The sequence below is a fragment of the Ranitomeya imitator genome, chromosome 2 (assembly GCF_032444005.1).
Source record: "Ranitomeya imitator isolate aRanImi1 chromosome 2, aRanImi1.pri, whole genome shotgun sequence".
NCBI classification, from domain to species: domain Eukaryota; kingdom Metazoa; phylum Chordata; class Amphibia; order Anura; family Dendrobatidae; genus Ranitomeya; species Ranitomeya imitator.
Genome location: NC_091283.1, coordinates 110,432,314 through 110,448,513, shown reverse-complemented (window position 1 = coordinate 110,448,513; position 16,200 = coordinate 110,432,314). Strand labels below are relative to the sequence as shown.

Below are 16,200 nucleotides of genomic sequence, written 5' to 3'. Positions count from 1 at the left end.
ATTTCTTCCTTTGGAGACATTCTCTGCATCATCATTAAGTAACAAACCCTCGATTGGCCCATAGGGCTCTGAAATCATGAGCAATACCAAATGCATACTGTGAGTCCGTGTATATATTAGCCCGCCTGTCTTTGGCCAGAACACATGCAGTAGACAGATCCTGACATTCTGCTTCTTGTGCTGACAGTGAGGGAGGGAGGGAGGGAGGGAGTGCAGCTCCGTGCACTAGTGTCTTCCATAGTAACAGCGTATCCTGTGTGGAGTCTGCCAAAATCATCAGCATATCTTGAACAGTCTTTCAGGGCTTAGTAGAGAGGTAGCATTATGCGGGATGCGTCCGGTATCCACTGACAACAATAAGTACATAGTCCAAGAAAACGTTGGAGTTCAGTCTCATCTTTTGTAGCTGACGGCTATTTTCCTTTCTTCTGTGAGGTGTCTGGCACCCTGAAGGAGACAGTGACCCAAAAATATAACTTGACCAAGGCAGAACCGAAGTCTCGAGGCTGAAACTCGACAGTTCAGATCTGCCAGATACTTGTGAAAACTAACAGTGGCAACAATGGCTTCCTGCTCTGTCTGTGTACACAACAAAAAACAAAAAAATTACCCACATACTGAAACACTATCCCCCCTATTTTTTTTATTTTTTTTTATAACACATCTCATTATACTCATCTACATAGGGGTTATATAACATAAATACCATCTGACCATCATCTTGGCTCACCAACTCTCTAGGTCTGCTCAGGTGCACTTATACATCCATCATATTGTCTTTGTCTGTATAATGGGAAAGGTTTGTTCTCAGGGTCAGCCAATTATTTTGTCGGGGTCGTCACGACAATACCCTTCATCCACCAGTCATTCCAAATCAGATTAAAAGCAGTGGTACCGGAATGAAGAATGAGTCAGACACAATGCTGGTTCAAACTCAGTGTCTGCTTATGCTTCCACACGTAGTGGTAACCTCACAGCAACTGAACTCTTTATTTCATATACACAACATTATATGGTCCATTGGGGGAAGGTGTGCAGAGGGCAGGGTTAGGCGGGGTTTAAGCCATGTATCTAGTATTCAGTCCTTCTGGTTGGCCTGACGTCATCTGATGAATCTTCCTTTGTCCACATCTTGTTAAGTTTCGATTTCCAGAGAAATGACACTTTAGCTTCAGAAACGAAAGTAGATTCTTGGCAAGAACAAAAAGTAGGGCAAAGGTGAATACTGGCAGCCATCTTAAATACAGTTAAATTTGCATTTGGCAAGCAAAGGGAAAAACTTATTGTTTCACAGCATAAGAATATATAAAAGTACAAAAGTGTTTAAAGACATATATTTTTACCTTGACACCCCATGTCTCACATCATGCCCCCTATGTCTTACATTCTGCCCCCCGTGTCTCACATTCTGCCCCGTGTCTCACATCCTGCCCCCTGTGTCTCACATTCTGCCCCGTCTCACATTCTGCCCCCTGTGGCCCACATCCTGCCCCCTGTATCTCACATCCTGCCTCCCGTGTCTCACATCCTGCCCCCTGTGTCTTACATTCTGCCCTCCGTGTCTCACATTCTGCCCCCCGTGTCTCACATCCTGCCCCCTGTGTCTCACATTCTGCTCCCCTTTGTCTCATATCTTGCCCCGTGTCTTACATTCTGCCCCATGTCTCACATCATGCCCCCTATGTCTTACATTCTGCCCCCCGTGTCTCACATCCTGCCCCATGTCTCACATCCTGCCCCCCTGTGTCTCACATCCTGCCTCCCGTGTCTCACATCCTGCTACCCCGTGTCTCACATCCTGCCCTCTGTGTCTTACATTCTGCCCCCCGTGTCTCACATTCTGCCCCCTGTGTCTCACATCCTGCCCCGTGTCTCACATCCTGCCCCCTGTGCCTCACATCCTGCCCCCTGTGTCTCGCATCCTGCTCCCCTGTGCTTCACATCCTGCCCCCCATGTCTCACATCCTGCCCCCTGTGTCTCACATCCTGCCCCCTGTGTCTCACATCCTGCCCCCCATGTCTCACATCCTGCCCCCTGTGTCTCACATCCTGCCCCCTGTGTCTCACATCCTGCCCCGGGCTTGCTGCATTCAATAAAAGTAAAAAAACACCTTTCTTCTTACCTGGCCGCTGTCCAGCGCCGACGTCCATCCCAGACATTTCAGCACGGACTCACCGGCGAATGACAATGATGTCATACGCTGGGACGTGCGCTCTGATATCAGCTGCCAGCCTCCGATTGGCTGGTGGTTTTAACTATTCGCGCGGGCCCGCAAGGCAAAGCTGTACTCTTCCCAGATAACTCTTTGAATGTAGCCTCTGGCCCACAGGTATCCATTCCAAACCATAGAAAGCACTTTGTATGGGAGATAAATTTTATATTCAGATTTGTGCATGTAAGCTGATCTGATTTATGTGACAGGTTTTGATGACTATATGAAAGAATCTGAATGCGCTAATTAAATTCAAATGTTATATTTCAGGATTTTCACCCGAAAAGGGTAAATAATCCTCATTGGGAAATTATGACTCATTCAACATTTCCTGATAAAACTCATGAATATTTAATTGAAATGTGAAGAAAAATAAGTTATTTTTAAGCTTAATATGCTAAATTTAAGTTATGATTAATGTGATTACCTTAGATAATCTAATAAAGCATATTTTTATACAGATCTGCTGTGTTATGGGCCCTGTGATCCGATTTCACAGCAACCTATATCTGTGCACATACACTTATCAAAGTTGCAACACCAAGAAGGAAAAATTGTAACATTATGGAAATCCAATTATGGATAGGCATGTCAATGATCTATAATTGATGAAAAAAAATTGATTAAAACTTTAACAATTTTAAAAACATCTCGATTTGTTCAACATTGAGTATGAATCGTATGTGTAGAAATCAACGCAATTACATGCCTTGACTACTATCAATAAGGTTATTAATGGATGAGAATGTTTTGGCACCCTGAATAAACTTGGCTAAATCATCAGATGCACTGCTTGGAGCTCTGTGTGTAATTGCAGATCAGGGACGTCCCAGATGTGCCCAGTGGGAGACAAGTCCGGAGACACTGCAGGCTATGGTAGCATGTTTACGCAGTGCAGACTGCTCATCAGGGGCGGACACAAGCAGCAATGGGCCCCTGTGCAGGAAACACATTCGGGGCCCCCTCATGCATGTACACTGTATATAAAATACCTATAATAACATATGTGTATACACAGCAGTATACACACACACATACTAGCCCTATATATATACACACACACACAGCAGTATACACACACATACTAGCCCTATATATATACACACACACACAGCAGTATACACACACAGCAGTATACACACATATACTAGCCCTATATATATATATATATATACACACACACACAGCAGTATACACACACATACTAGCCCTATATATACACACACAGCAGTATACACACACATACTAGCCCTATATATACACACACACAGCAGTATACACACATATACTAGCCCTATATATATATATATATATACACACACACACAGCAGTATACACACACATACTAGCCCTATATATACACACACAGCAGTATACACACACATACTAGCCCTATATATACACACACACAGCAGTATACACACATATACTAGCCCTATATATATATATATACACACACACACACACACACAGCAGTATACACACACAGCAGTATACACACATATACTAGCCCTATATATATACACACACACACAGCAGTATACACACACAGCAGTATACACACACACTAGCAATATATATATATACACACACACAGCAGTACACACACACTAGCAATATATATACACACACAGCAGTACACACACACTAGCTATATATACACACACACACACACTAGCTATATACACACACACACACTAGCTATATATACACACAAGCAATATATATACACACAGCAGTATACACACATATACGAGCCCTATATATACAGTGGGGCAAAAAAGTATTTAGTCAGTCAGCAATAGTGCAAGTTCCACCACTTAAAAAGATGAGAGGTGTCTGTAATTTACATCATAGGTAGACCTCAACTATGGGAGACAAACTGAGAAAAAAAAATCCAGAAAATCACATTGTCTGTTTTTTTAACATTTTATTTGCATATTATGGTGGAAAATAAGTATTTGGTCAGAAACAAAATTTCATCTCAATACTTTGTAATATATCCTTTGTTGGCAATGACAGAGGTCAAACGTTTTCTGTAAGTCTTCACAAGGTTGCTACACACTGTTGTTGGTATGTTGGCCCATTCCTCCATGCAGATCTCCTCTAGAGCAGTGATGTTTTTGGCTTTTCGCTTGGCAACACGGACTTTCAACTCCCTCCAAAGGTTTTCTATAGGGTTGAGATCTGAAGACTGGCTAGGCCACTCCAGGACCTTGAAATGCTTCTTACGAAGCCACTCCTTCGTTGCCCTGGCGGTGTGCTTTGGATCATTGTCATGTTGAAAGACCCAGCCACGTTTCATCTTCAATGCCCTTGCTGATGGAAGGAGGTTTGCACTCAAAATCTCACAATACATGGCCCCATTCATTCTTTCATGTACCCGGATCAGTCGTCCTGGCCCCTTTGCAGAGAAACAGCCCCAAAGCATGATGTTTCCACCACCATGCTTTACAGTAGGTATGGTGTTTGATGGATGCAACTCAGTATTCTTTTTCCTCCAAACACGACAAGTTGTGTTTCTACCAAACAGTTCCAGTTTGGTTTCATCAGACCATAGGACATTCTCACAAAACTCCTCTGGATCACCCAAATGCTCTCTAGCAAACTTCAGACGGGCCCGGACATGTACTGGCTTAAGCAGTGGGACACGTCTGGCACTGCAGGATCTGAGTCCATGGTGGCGTAGTGTGTTACTTATGGTAGGCCTTGTTACATTAGTCCCAGCTCTCTGCAGTTCATTCACTAGGTCCCCCCGCGTGGTTCTGGGATTTTTGCTCACCGTTCTTGTGATCATTCTGACCCCACGGGGTGGGATTTTGCGTGGAGCCCCAGATCGAGGGAGATTATCAGTGGTCTTGTATGTCTTCCATTTTCTAATTATTGCTCCCACTGTTGATTTCTTCACTCCAAGCTGGTTGGCTATTGCAGATTCAGTCTTCCCAGCCTGGTGCAGGGCTAGAATTTGGTTTCTGGTGTCCTTTGACAGCTCTTTGGTCTTCACCATAGTGGAGTTTGGAGTCAGACTGTTTGAGGGTGTGCACAGGTGTCTTTTTATACTGATAGCAAGTTTAAACAGGTGCCATTACTACAGGTAATGAGTGGAGGAAAGAGGAGACTCTTAAAGAAGAAGTTACAGGTCTGTGAGAGCCAGAAATCTTGATTGTTTGTTTCTGACCAAATACTTATTTTCCACCATAATATGCAAAAAAAATGATAAAAAAACAGACAATGTGATTTTCTGGATTTTTTTTTCTCAGTTTGTCTCCCATAGTTGAGGTCTACCTATGATGTAAATTACAGACGCCTCTCATCTTTTTAAGTGGTGGAACTTGCACTATTGCTGACTGACTAAATACTTTTTTGCCCCACTGTATATATATATATACACACACAGCAGTATACACACATATACTAGCCCTATATATATACACACACACACAGCAGTATACACACACAGCAGTATACACACACACACTAGCAATATATATATACACACAGCAGTACACACACACACACTAGCTATATATACACACACACACACTAGCTATATACACACACACACACACACACTAGCTATATATACACACACACTAGCAATATATATACACATAGCAGTATACACACACACACACACACTAGATAGATCAACAGACATCACATGGAATATGTACAGTACCTACAGAGAGTGCAGTTGCAGGGAGCTGGTCAGGCCCAGAGGAAATGAGCAGGGGAGACATGGAGCCTGTCTAGACTGTCAGCACTCATCCCTGCAGACTCCCGGCGGGCCAGGCCGCCTCCTATCTCCTACCTAGAGTAGTAATTCCTCCTCCCCTCCCCCTATTTTCATGTGTATCCACTATCCCAGTCCTGCCGATCACTGTCACTGAGGCTCTGGGAAGAATGTGTACCTGCACAGCAGCGAGTCAGAGACGCATCTTCAGTGATTCCCTCACTCGTCCTCTTCCAGCGTCTGCCGCCCCTCACCACACTGCACCAGTGATAGCCGGACAGCAGCGTAATGTCTGCTAACAGGAGAGGTCAGGCAGGGGGCCCCTTTTGACCATCATATCACGTGTGCAGTAGAGCGGGCCCCCTGCCTCTCCTGTTGTCAGTAATCCTGCCGCCGGCTGTCATTCACCGCCCTGCTTTCTCGGTCTTTCAGGGGCCCCCTCCGGCTCTGGGCCCCGGTGCAGTTGCACAGGTTGAACCGGCGGTATGTCTGCCCATGCTGCTCATGTTAACATGCGACCTAATGTCATGTTGAAAAAGAGCTCCTGGGACATTGGCGAAATGTCTTTGTCACTGGTTCCACCATCAAATCAATGTAAAGTCAATGTCACGAGGATACCGCCACAGAGAGGAGCCAGAAGATTGTCACGTCTGGTTTCACAAACTCCTGCACTGATTAGAACTGCTTCTCCATCTTATTAAATAGTGCAGGTATTTAATTGTTTTACCTTGCTGGCACTGTAAGAGTTAGTTCATTTGATCTCCTTGAGCTCTCCAACCTGGATTGTCTCAGCTGTTCAGTATTGCCCACTCCTCTCTGTTATATATATTCTCACCACTGGCACTTGAGAATTGCCAGTGATAGTGCTTATTGCCTTACTGTGGTTACAAGTTGGAGGTGAAGTTCATTGTGGGAGTAGGTGTTTGGAGAATTGTACAGGAGATAGTTGCTTGGAGTTTGTGTGTACATCATCACAAGGTACCTCCCTTGTGTTCCTCTCTGTTTGGTGAATATCTTGTAGGATTACAGTTTTCATTTATACCTGTTCGTCTTCCCTTGTTTGTCTGGTTCGTCTGACATCTAGACAGGCAAGTGGTCATTATTCTTTATCAGATTCAACTTTGTTGGGATGTCTAGGCCAGGGAATAAGAACATTAATGCGGATGATTTATCTCATTGTTTTCCGGGGAGAGGAAGTAATTGCAAGCCAGTTCCTTGTTCTAGAGGCTCAGGGGTGCGCCCCTGCTGCCTGTCCATCAGGTAAACTGTTTGTCCTTATAAACATCATGATTCGGTCTTGACTGGGCATCTTAGTATCCTGATAGTAAAGTCACCACAGATCTTATTTGTCATTTTTTGTGGTTGAGGGTGCACCCCGATGTTTGGGAATATGTAGCTGCGTGCAGTACATGTGCACGTTCTAACCCACATGAGAATCCATCTGATATTGTTTCTGACCCAGAAGTTTCAGAAGCGCTTGGGGCCTAGAGCAGCGGGAGGCCGCGGCGGTGCCGGTTCCGCCGCGCGGTCTGCCTCGGCGGTGAGAGCGGGGCCCAGAGGAGCGGTGGATGGAAGCGGGGCGGGCGGCCCGAGCCAGGACGGCGCTGGGTCGGCCCCTACTACAGTGGCGGGGGGTCCCCCTGCTCCAGGGCCTTGGAGCGGACAGCCTCTTACGGCGGCCTGGACTGCGGCTGGCGCCGGTCAGCAAGATGTGCCCTCGCCGGTCCAGGCGGCGTCTCCCCCCATCGCGGGGAGTCCGAATCCAGTGTCCCACGGGCCAGCTGCGTCCGGGAGCAGCGGGTCTGACGGACACCTCCAAGGCACATCGTTGGACGGATCGGTGGCGGATTGGGCCGTTCGTGGACGTCCGGATACCAGCACTCCGGCTGGAGGGACCACAGATCCCTTGCAGCCCGGTGAGTATGCGTCTGTGTCTCGTGCTTGTTCTTATGATGCTAGTGCGCCTGCGTTTAGTGGTGGTCAGGGAGCGCTTAGCGGCGTAGCTGCGGCAGGGGTAGCAGGCGGCGGTGAAGCGGCAGGGGTGCGGGAGCTTTTGGTTAATGTGCAGAACCTGCTAGCTAGATTGGATCGTGATGTGGCTCCGCAGGGTTTTTTGGGTGCTTGGTCTGGTGTAACACGGAGTCCGGTTAGTGCGGCAGCAGCGCAGGCCGAGGTTGCGGAGCCAGTTTCGGTTTCTGTGCAGACTGAGAAGGAGAAGGAGTGTAGGGTCCACTTAGATGATAGGGCGCACGGCGAGGTATACGTGTGTTTTGAGGGCCCGTTGGGGGCGCATCTTAAGAAAGAGGTCAGGGAAAAGATTAGTAAGGATGAGTACGTGGAAATTTTTTCACTGCTCCCCTTGGAGAAATTTAACATTGACAAGGGGAAGAAGGAGGATTTAAAAAAGGAGGAGGAAGAAAAGCGGCGTTGGCGTTTGATTCCCCAGACTTTTGCTAATTGGCTTCAAGCTTTTGCCATTTTGGCCAGTGTTATTGGCGAGAAGGCTCCGGAGAATTGCTCGGGGCTGTTTTGCTACATGGATTCCATCAGTGAGGCTCATAGGGTGTATGGCGGTCAGGCGTGGCTGAGATACGATGAGCAGTTTAGGCAGAGAAAAGCTGTGCGGCCGGCTATTAGGTGGGACCAGAAGGATATTGGTCTCTGGTTGCGCGTGATGGCGCAGTACAAGTTCGGCCATCCCTTTCAAGGGGGGGCCGGTGGGTCCGGCCATGGATCTCAGTCCGGTGCAGGGAGCTCCTCAGGCAACGCCGGTCAGGCAGGAGGACAGAAGTTGGGTGTCTGCTGGCAATTTAATGAGGGACAGTGCAAATTTGGAAGCAATTGTAGATTTAAACATTTGTGCTCCCACTGCAGTGGTTCCTCCCACGGAGCCGCAAAATGCTTTAAGAAGGGCAAGGCAAAAGCAGGTCCAGGTAATTCCCATGGGGGAGACTCCGGTGATGGTGGAAAGGATGGTCCCTTATCTAAGTAGGTACCCGGATAAGGAAAAGGCGGCACTGTTACTGTCCGGTTTTACGGAAGGTTTTGTTATTCCAGCACCTCCTTTTGTGGTTCCCGTTGTTAGGAAAAATCTGCATTCAGCCTTGTTACACTCTGAGGTGGTTTCAGAGAAGTTACGTAAAGAGGTGGCTTTGGGCCGCATGGCTGGCCCTTTTGACCATGCTCCGTTTGAGGACTTAGTTGTTTCCCCTCTGGGGGTGGTCCCTAAGAAGGAAGCGGGAAAATTTCGCCTTATCCAGCACCTGTCGTATCCTAAGGGTAGGTCGGTGAACGACGGCATTGATCCTGATTTGTGCTCGGTGGTTTACGCATCGTTTGATGAAGCGGTAGCTTGGGTGCAGAGATGCGGAAAAGGTGCCCTGTTGGCAAAGACGGACATAGAAGCCGCTTTTCGATTGTTGCCGGTTCATCCGTCTAGCGTTAGACTTCTTGGATGTTTTTGGGAGAAAAAAATTTTTGTTGACAGATGTTTGCCCATGGGTTGTTCGCTGTCTTGTGCTCTGTTCGAGGCGTTTAGTTCCTTTTTGGAATGGGTGGTACGGGACGTGTCTGGTTGCGAAGCGGTCCTACACTACCTAGACGATTTTTTGTGCATCAGCCCGGCGGGGTCCGATTGCTGTGCAAGGATTTTGAATGCGATTGAATGGGTGGCTTCGCGGTTCGGGGTCCCGCTGGCACCGGGTAAGACGGAAGGCCCGAGTACGTGCTTGTGTTTCTTAGGCATAGTCATCGATACCGTGCGGTGGGAGTTTCGTTTGCCTGAGGACAAATTGACGGGCCTACGGGAAGACGTTGTGCGAACTGGTCGCCTGCGTAAGGTGCCTTTGCGAGACCTGCAATCTCTGCTCGGTAAGCTTAATTTCGCTTGTCGAGTCATGCCAATGGGGCGAGTTTTTTCTAGGAGGTTGGCTAGCGCTACGGCGGGAGTTAAGGCTCCTCACCATTTTGTGCGGTTATTAGCTGAGCACAAGGAGGATTTGGCAGTGTGGAGTGAGTTCCTGAAGTCATATAATGGTAGGTCGTTGTTTATGGCGGGCGTGATTGACAACGAGTCGTTGGAATTATTCACTGACGCAGCCGGAGGTTCGGGTTTTGGAGCATATTTCCAAGGGCAATGGTGCGCGGCAAAGTGGCCTGCGAGTTGGATTTCTACTGGTTTAGTTCGTAACATTGCTCTCCTGGAGATTTTCCCTATTTTGGTAGCGGTGCACTTGTGGCAAGATAATTTTCGGAACAGGCGTGTTCGTTTTCGTTGCGATAACATGGGGGTGGTTTGCGCGATTAATAGTTTGTCTGCATCTTCGCCGCCGGTGGTTTGCGTGTTACGGCGTTTGGTGCTGTTGTGTTTGAATTTGAACGCGCATGTCACAGCGTCGCATGTGCCGGGAGTTCATAACTCCATCGCTGACTCTCTTTCTCGTTTGCAGTTCGATCGTTTTCGGTCATTGGCCCCGGAGGCGGAGATGGTCGGTTTGGAGTGCCCTTCAGAACTTTGGCTAGCGGTGTCCGGGACGCTCAGGCATTGATTAAGGCGTCGTTGGCTCCCAGAACCTGGGAGGCTTATCAGGCAACTTGGCGGGAGTGGGAGTTTTTGCTAGCAGCGGAATCTGGTGGGTGGAGCTACCAGGATCAGATCGGGATCCTGTTGTCATGGTTGAGCCGGGGGGCATCAGCGGGTTGGTCTCCCGCAAAAGTGTCAAGAGTCATGGCGGCCCTGGCCTTTGGTTGCAAATTGCGGGGTCGGGACGATATCACCAAGTCCTTTTTGGTGCAGAGGGCCGTAAGAGGTTTTAGGCGGCGGCCCAGAGGAACAGATTCTAGGAGGCCGGTGTCTTTTAACGTTTTGGAAAAATTGGGCGAAGCATTGTCATCACTGTGTTCTTCGTTTTTTGAGCTTTGTTTATTTCGGCTGGCCTTTTCATTGGCCTTTTTTTGGGGCCTTTAGAGTAGGAGAGTTGGTGGCACCAAACAAAAAAGGGCCGGGGGGTTTATTGGCCAGGGAGGTATTGTTGGCTGGGGGCCAGGTGGAGTTATGGTTGCGAAGGTCAAAGTCGGATCAGGAGGGGCGGGGCAGCAGAATTGTGGTGGGCTCAGTTGCGGGGTCCGTTATGTGTCCAGTCTCTTGCCTTAGCAACTTTTGGGGCCTGCAGCCTAAGCGGGATGGGGTATTGTTATGTCACCAGGATGGTTCCTGCTTGTCTCGATACCAGTTCACGGCGGTTTTCAAAAAGGCGATTTCCTCGGTGGGGTTGGATGGGGCTTGTTTCGCCCCTCACTCCTTCCGGATAGGTGCCGCAACTGAAGCGGCAATTGGGGGATTGGAGGATTCCGCCATTCGTAGGATCGGTAGGTGGCGCTCCAACCGCTTTAGAAGTTATGTGCGGCCACAGGGGGTGGTCGATGGGGTTTTATAGGCTTTATGGAGCGTTTTGCTGCAGTAGGGGACAGTTGTTAAGTTTGTGTTTGTTTTCCAGGTCACCAAGGTTTATTTGTGTGGATTCTTGGACACTCGTACGTGCACTGGGGAGCTCTGCGAGCCGACGTTCGGACGGAGGGCAGGCAACTCGGATTTGATCGAAGCGTCGCAGTCATCCGGTGGCTCGGTTTTCGGGGTATGGCCTGGAATCGTGTGTTGCGGGAAATCCAGAACAGTGTGAGACTGGACAGAGCTCCCGACGTTTTGGTTTTGCACGTGGGGGGTAACGATCTTGGGGTCCGACCTTTTCGGGAGTTGGTTAGAGACATCAAGCAGGACTGTTTACGTTTGTGGGTTTTGTACCCGGGATTGACTGTCGTCTGGTCCGAAATCGTGCCGCGGAAACGGTGGAAGCACATGCGGTCTTTGCAAAAAATTGATAAGGCCCGCATAAAGGTGAACAGGGCGGTGTCTTCCTTTGTGGTTAGGAATGGGGGTGCGGTGGTCAGACATTTTGAATTGGAATCTGGAAATGGGGAGTATTGGTTGGCGGACGGCGTGCATTTGAATGCTGTAGGAATGGATTTTTGGGCTCTCGGGTTACAGGAGGGCATTGAGAAGGCCATAGCTTTTCGGTCGGGTGGGGTCTCGGGCCTTTAAGGTTTTCAAAGGCCTCTCGTTGTGGCAGTTGGGGGGAGTCCTTGGAGTTGGTGGAAATTGGTTTGGGGGGTCCATAGGTATATGGCTCCTCTGTTCTGAAGTTTATTATGTTTTGGATCTGGTGATTGGTGGTGGGGAGTTCCGGCAGGGGTGGTCGGATCTCATGTTTTTACCGCGAACAGTGAACCCTCTTGCGGGGTTTTTGGTGCTCCCGAGCCAGGCTTACAACGGCTGGGAGTAAAATATGGTTTGAGTTATGTTCGCGGTATGGTTAAAATCACCAGATTCTTTTGGGCTCCAAGGACTTCCCCTAGTTTTGAAATGTATGCTTTTACATTAATTGTTAACCGTTGTTTTTGTTTAATAAACAGGCTGCTGTGGCCTACATAATTCCAAAGAAACTCTTGTCTCTGTCTTAATTGGGAGAAGGGGTTCGGGTGGTCGCGCTGGGGGAAAAAAGGTAAGGGATGGTAAGAGTGTCAGTAGGGGGTATCTCCCTCTTTCCCAAGAAGCTTCGACAATACCAGGGTCATGTGGTGTTAATATGTGGTCTGGAAATGGTGTTGTGGTATTTGTCCCTTGTATGTGCTATTTGGTCACCAAGTGGTGGCAATATGTGGTCTTGACATGGTGCGGTGTTCCTTGTATGTGATATTATTCGATCACTGTGGTTGTAATTTGTGGTCTGGTCATGGTTCGGTGGTATTTGTTCCTTGTTTGTGATATTGGTCAAAATATACCTAAATTGTATTGCATATTTTAACAAATATTTAATAGGTTACAATAGAGTAGGGCCTGGCCATTTTTCTGGAATAATCTGGTACAGGTACAACATGACCCCCGTCACATGACCCCCGTCAAATGCCCGGGGGGGCCCACAGTGTCTGAACAGCCCGGGGCCCTGGCTACCCTTAATCCACCCCTGACATAACCTTAGAGTTTTTTTTGCTCAGTTATTCATTTGTTCTCTACAACCTAGTGCTTTAATTACTGTTATTTAGCATCAATTGATTTACAACCTATTACCATATTTTCATGTGGTTTAATGGTTCAAATTCCTTTCGTTTGCAAGACCGACATGGTAAAATGTATAATTGTATATTCCAGGATGCCCTCTGGCTTAATGCTTAGTGTCAGGTGTCTGCAGTCCATTGGTTTAGTGCTTTATCATTAGTGACAGTAATTTTCCTACCATATGCTGATTGTGATTGGCTCAGAGAAGTTTAGGTTATTCCCTTCTAAAATAATTTTGTTCAAGTAAATTCATCTCATCCAGGACATCTTTCCATATATTTTCTAAACTATCAAATGTAATACACTCAACCATATTACGAATCCATATTGTACGTGTCCGTAACATGAACATATCGATACCTATGGTGCACCTATGTATTTCTGATTTCATGTCAAGGCATACAAAGGTATTTTATCCCAATGTCATAAACGATCTTTGAGAAAATGAAGGTGGTGTATTTTAGGGCCTAGCGGAACGCACCAAATAATAAGAAAGGTAGAATAAGGTGCGTTCGCAGCCCGGGGTTCACCGTGCAGAGATAGAACCTGCTGCCAAGTAATGACGGACTATATGGCGGTACAACGTGAATACACACACGGGTTAACTTCACCCTGTGTGAAGGAAGCGAACCCTGTTAAGTCACAGGGCCGCGGTACCGCACACAAGAGCGCAAGCAAGGAGTTTCCGAGCTCAGTCCCAAGACTTGGGATCCGAGTCCGTCTAGACTACTTGCGCTCGACACCGCTAATGGGGTGTCAGCGTAACCAAAATAATAATTAAAGATGCACAAGAGTGCATGCGGTGCCGCACTAGCGGACGCCACTAACCACCCAGACCTGGGTCAGGAAAGCGCAGTGAAAGCGCACGGCGCCGCACTGGTGGTCACAGCAATTAGACGCTGTATGGTGTGTTACGTGCTGATGGCTAAGTCAGGCGCTAGATAGCAATCATCCACCTTCCGCGAGCAGTTATACGATAGGGAGGGGATTTTAAAGAACGACTTTCACTCACAACACACAGACGTTTACAAATGTACACTAGCACATTGCCGTGCAGTCATGCGAACCTTATATAGCTGCAGCATGTACATGACCTTCCCAGAAGGACCAATGGGAAGCTGCCACAGAAGTTGAGCACCTTCAGGACCTTCCTGGAGGACCAATGGGATCTGCTGCAGTATCTGAGCATGTGACCCTCGATCTCCAACGGGAGATCTTGCCCTGGGCATGCTCAGAAGGGGAAAAGCAGGACTTAGTCCCAAAAGCGTCTGCTCGCCGCTGCCCAGCACTGGCTTCAATGGCAGAAGCTGGAAAAGCAGCAGTAACCCTATGCACAGAGTGGACTGAGCAAGAGGCTGGGACCGACGTCTCCGCTGAGCAGACTCCACTGCGGCTGGAGAAGAATGAGGACCGCAGCAGAGATGGTTCGAGATTCCACCTGTGCAGAGGTGGGAACTCGACACCTAACAGTGTATTCTATTGCATGCGGTATCAGAGATATCTGCTCACCTAGTAGCATTACTTCTAGGGGAGATAGGCTGGGCTTCATAGGGGATAAGTCATTTTACAATATAGCGCACTAGTATAGTAATACTCTACAATGTATTGTACAAGCAATTAAGTTATCATAGGTTCAAGTCCCCTTAGGAGTCCAATAAATAAAATGTAACATAGTAACATAGTAACATAGTTAGTAAGGCCGAAAAAAGACATTTGTCCATCCAGTTCAGCCTATATTCCATCATAATAAATAAATACCCAGATCTACGTCCTTCTACAGAACCTAATAATTGTATGATACAATATTGTTCTGCTCCAGGAAGACATCCAGGCCTCTCTTGAACCCCTCGACTGAGTTCGCCATCACCACCTCCTCAGGCAAGCAATTCCAGATTCTCACTGCCCTAACAGTAAAGAATCCTCTTCTATGTTGGTGGAAAAACCTTCTCTCCTCCAGACGCAAAGAATGCCCCCTTGTGCCCGTCACCTTCCTTGGTATAAACAGATCCTCAGCGAGATATTTGTATTGTCCCCTTATATACTTATACATGGTTATTAGATCGCCCCTCAGTCGTCTTTTTTCTAGACTAAATAATCCTAATTTCGCTAATCTATCTGGGTATTGTAGTTCTCCCATCCCCTTTATTAATTTTGTTGCCCTCCTTTGTACTCTCTCTAGTTCCATTATATCCTTCCTGAGCACCGGTGCCCAAAACTGGACACAGTACTCCATGTGCGGTCTAACTAGGGATTTGTACAGAGGCAGTATAATGCTCTCATCATGTGTATCCAGACCTCTTTTAATGCACCCCATGATCCTGTTTGCCTTGGCAGCTGCTGCCTGGCACTGGCTGCTCCAGGTAAGTTTATCATTAACTAGGATCCCCAAGTCCTTCTCCCTGTCAGATTTACCCAGTGGTTTCCCGTTCAGTGTGTAATGGTGATATTGATTCCCTCTTCCCATGTGTATAACCTTACATTTATCATTGTTAAACCTCATCTGCCACCTTTCAGCCCAAGTTTCCAACTTATCCAGATCCATCTGTAGCAGAATACTATCTTCTCTTGTATTAACTGCTTTACATAGTTTTGTATCATCTGCAAATATCGATATTTTACTGTGTAAACCTTCTACCAGATCATTAATGAATATGTTGAAGAGAACAGGTCCCAATACTGACCCCTGCGGTACCCCACTGGTCACAGCGACCCAGTTAGAGACTATACCATTTATAACCACCCTCTGCTTTCTATCACTAAGCCAGTTACTAACCCATTTACACACATTTTCCCCCAGACCAAGCATTCTCATTTTGTGTACCAACCTCTTGTGCGGCACGGTATCAAACGCTTTGGAAAAATCGAGATATACCACGTCCAATGACTCACCGTGGTCCAGTCTATAGCTTACCTCTTCATAAAAACTGATTAGATTGGTTTGACAGGAGCGATTTCTCATAAACCCATGCTGATATGGAGTTAAACAGTTATTCTCATTGAGATAATCCAGAATAACATCCCTCAGAAACCCTTCAAATATTTTACCAACAATAGAGGTTAGACTTACTGGCCTATAATTTCCAGGTTCACTTTTAGAGCCCTTTTTGAATATTGGCACCACATTTGCTATGCGCCAGTCCTGC

At 47.2% G+C, this 16,200-nt stretch overlaps 1 long non-coding RNA gene across 1 annotated transcript; it reads right to left on the bottom strand.

The window, feature by feature from the left end:
• Nucleotides 1-921: 921 nt before the first annotated feature.
• Nucleotides 922-5,984, bottom strand: LOC138662043 (uncharacterized). The gene is made up of 2 exons (XR_011317997.1): nucleotides 5,897-5,984; nucleotides 922-1,190 (listed from the first exon to the last, which is right to left on the bottom strand). It is a non-coding gene; the product is annotated as an uncharacterized lncRNA (long non-coding RNA).
• Between the last annotated feature and the right edge of the window lie 10,216 nt (nucleotides 5,985-16,200).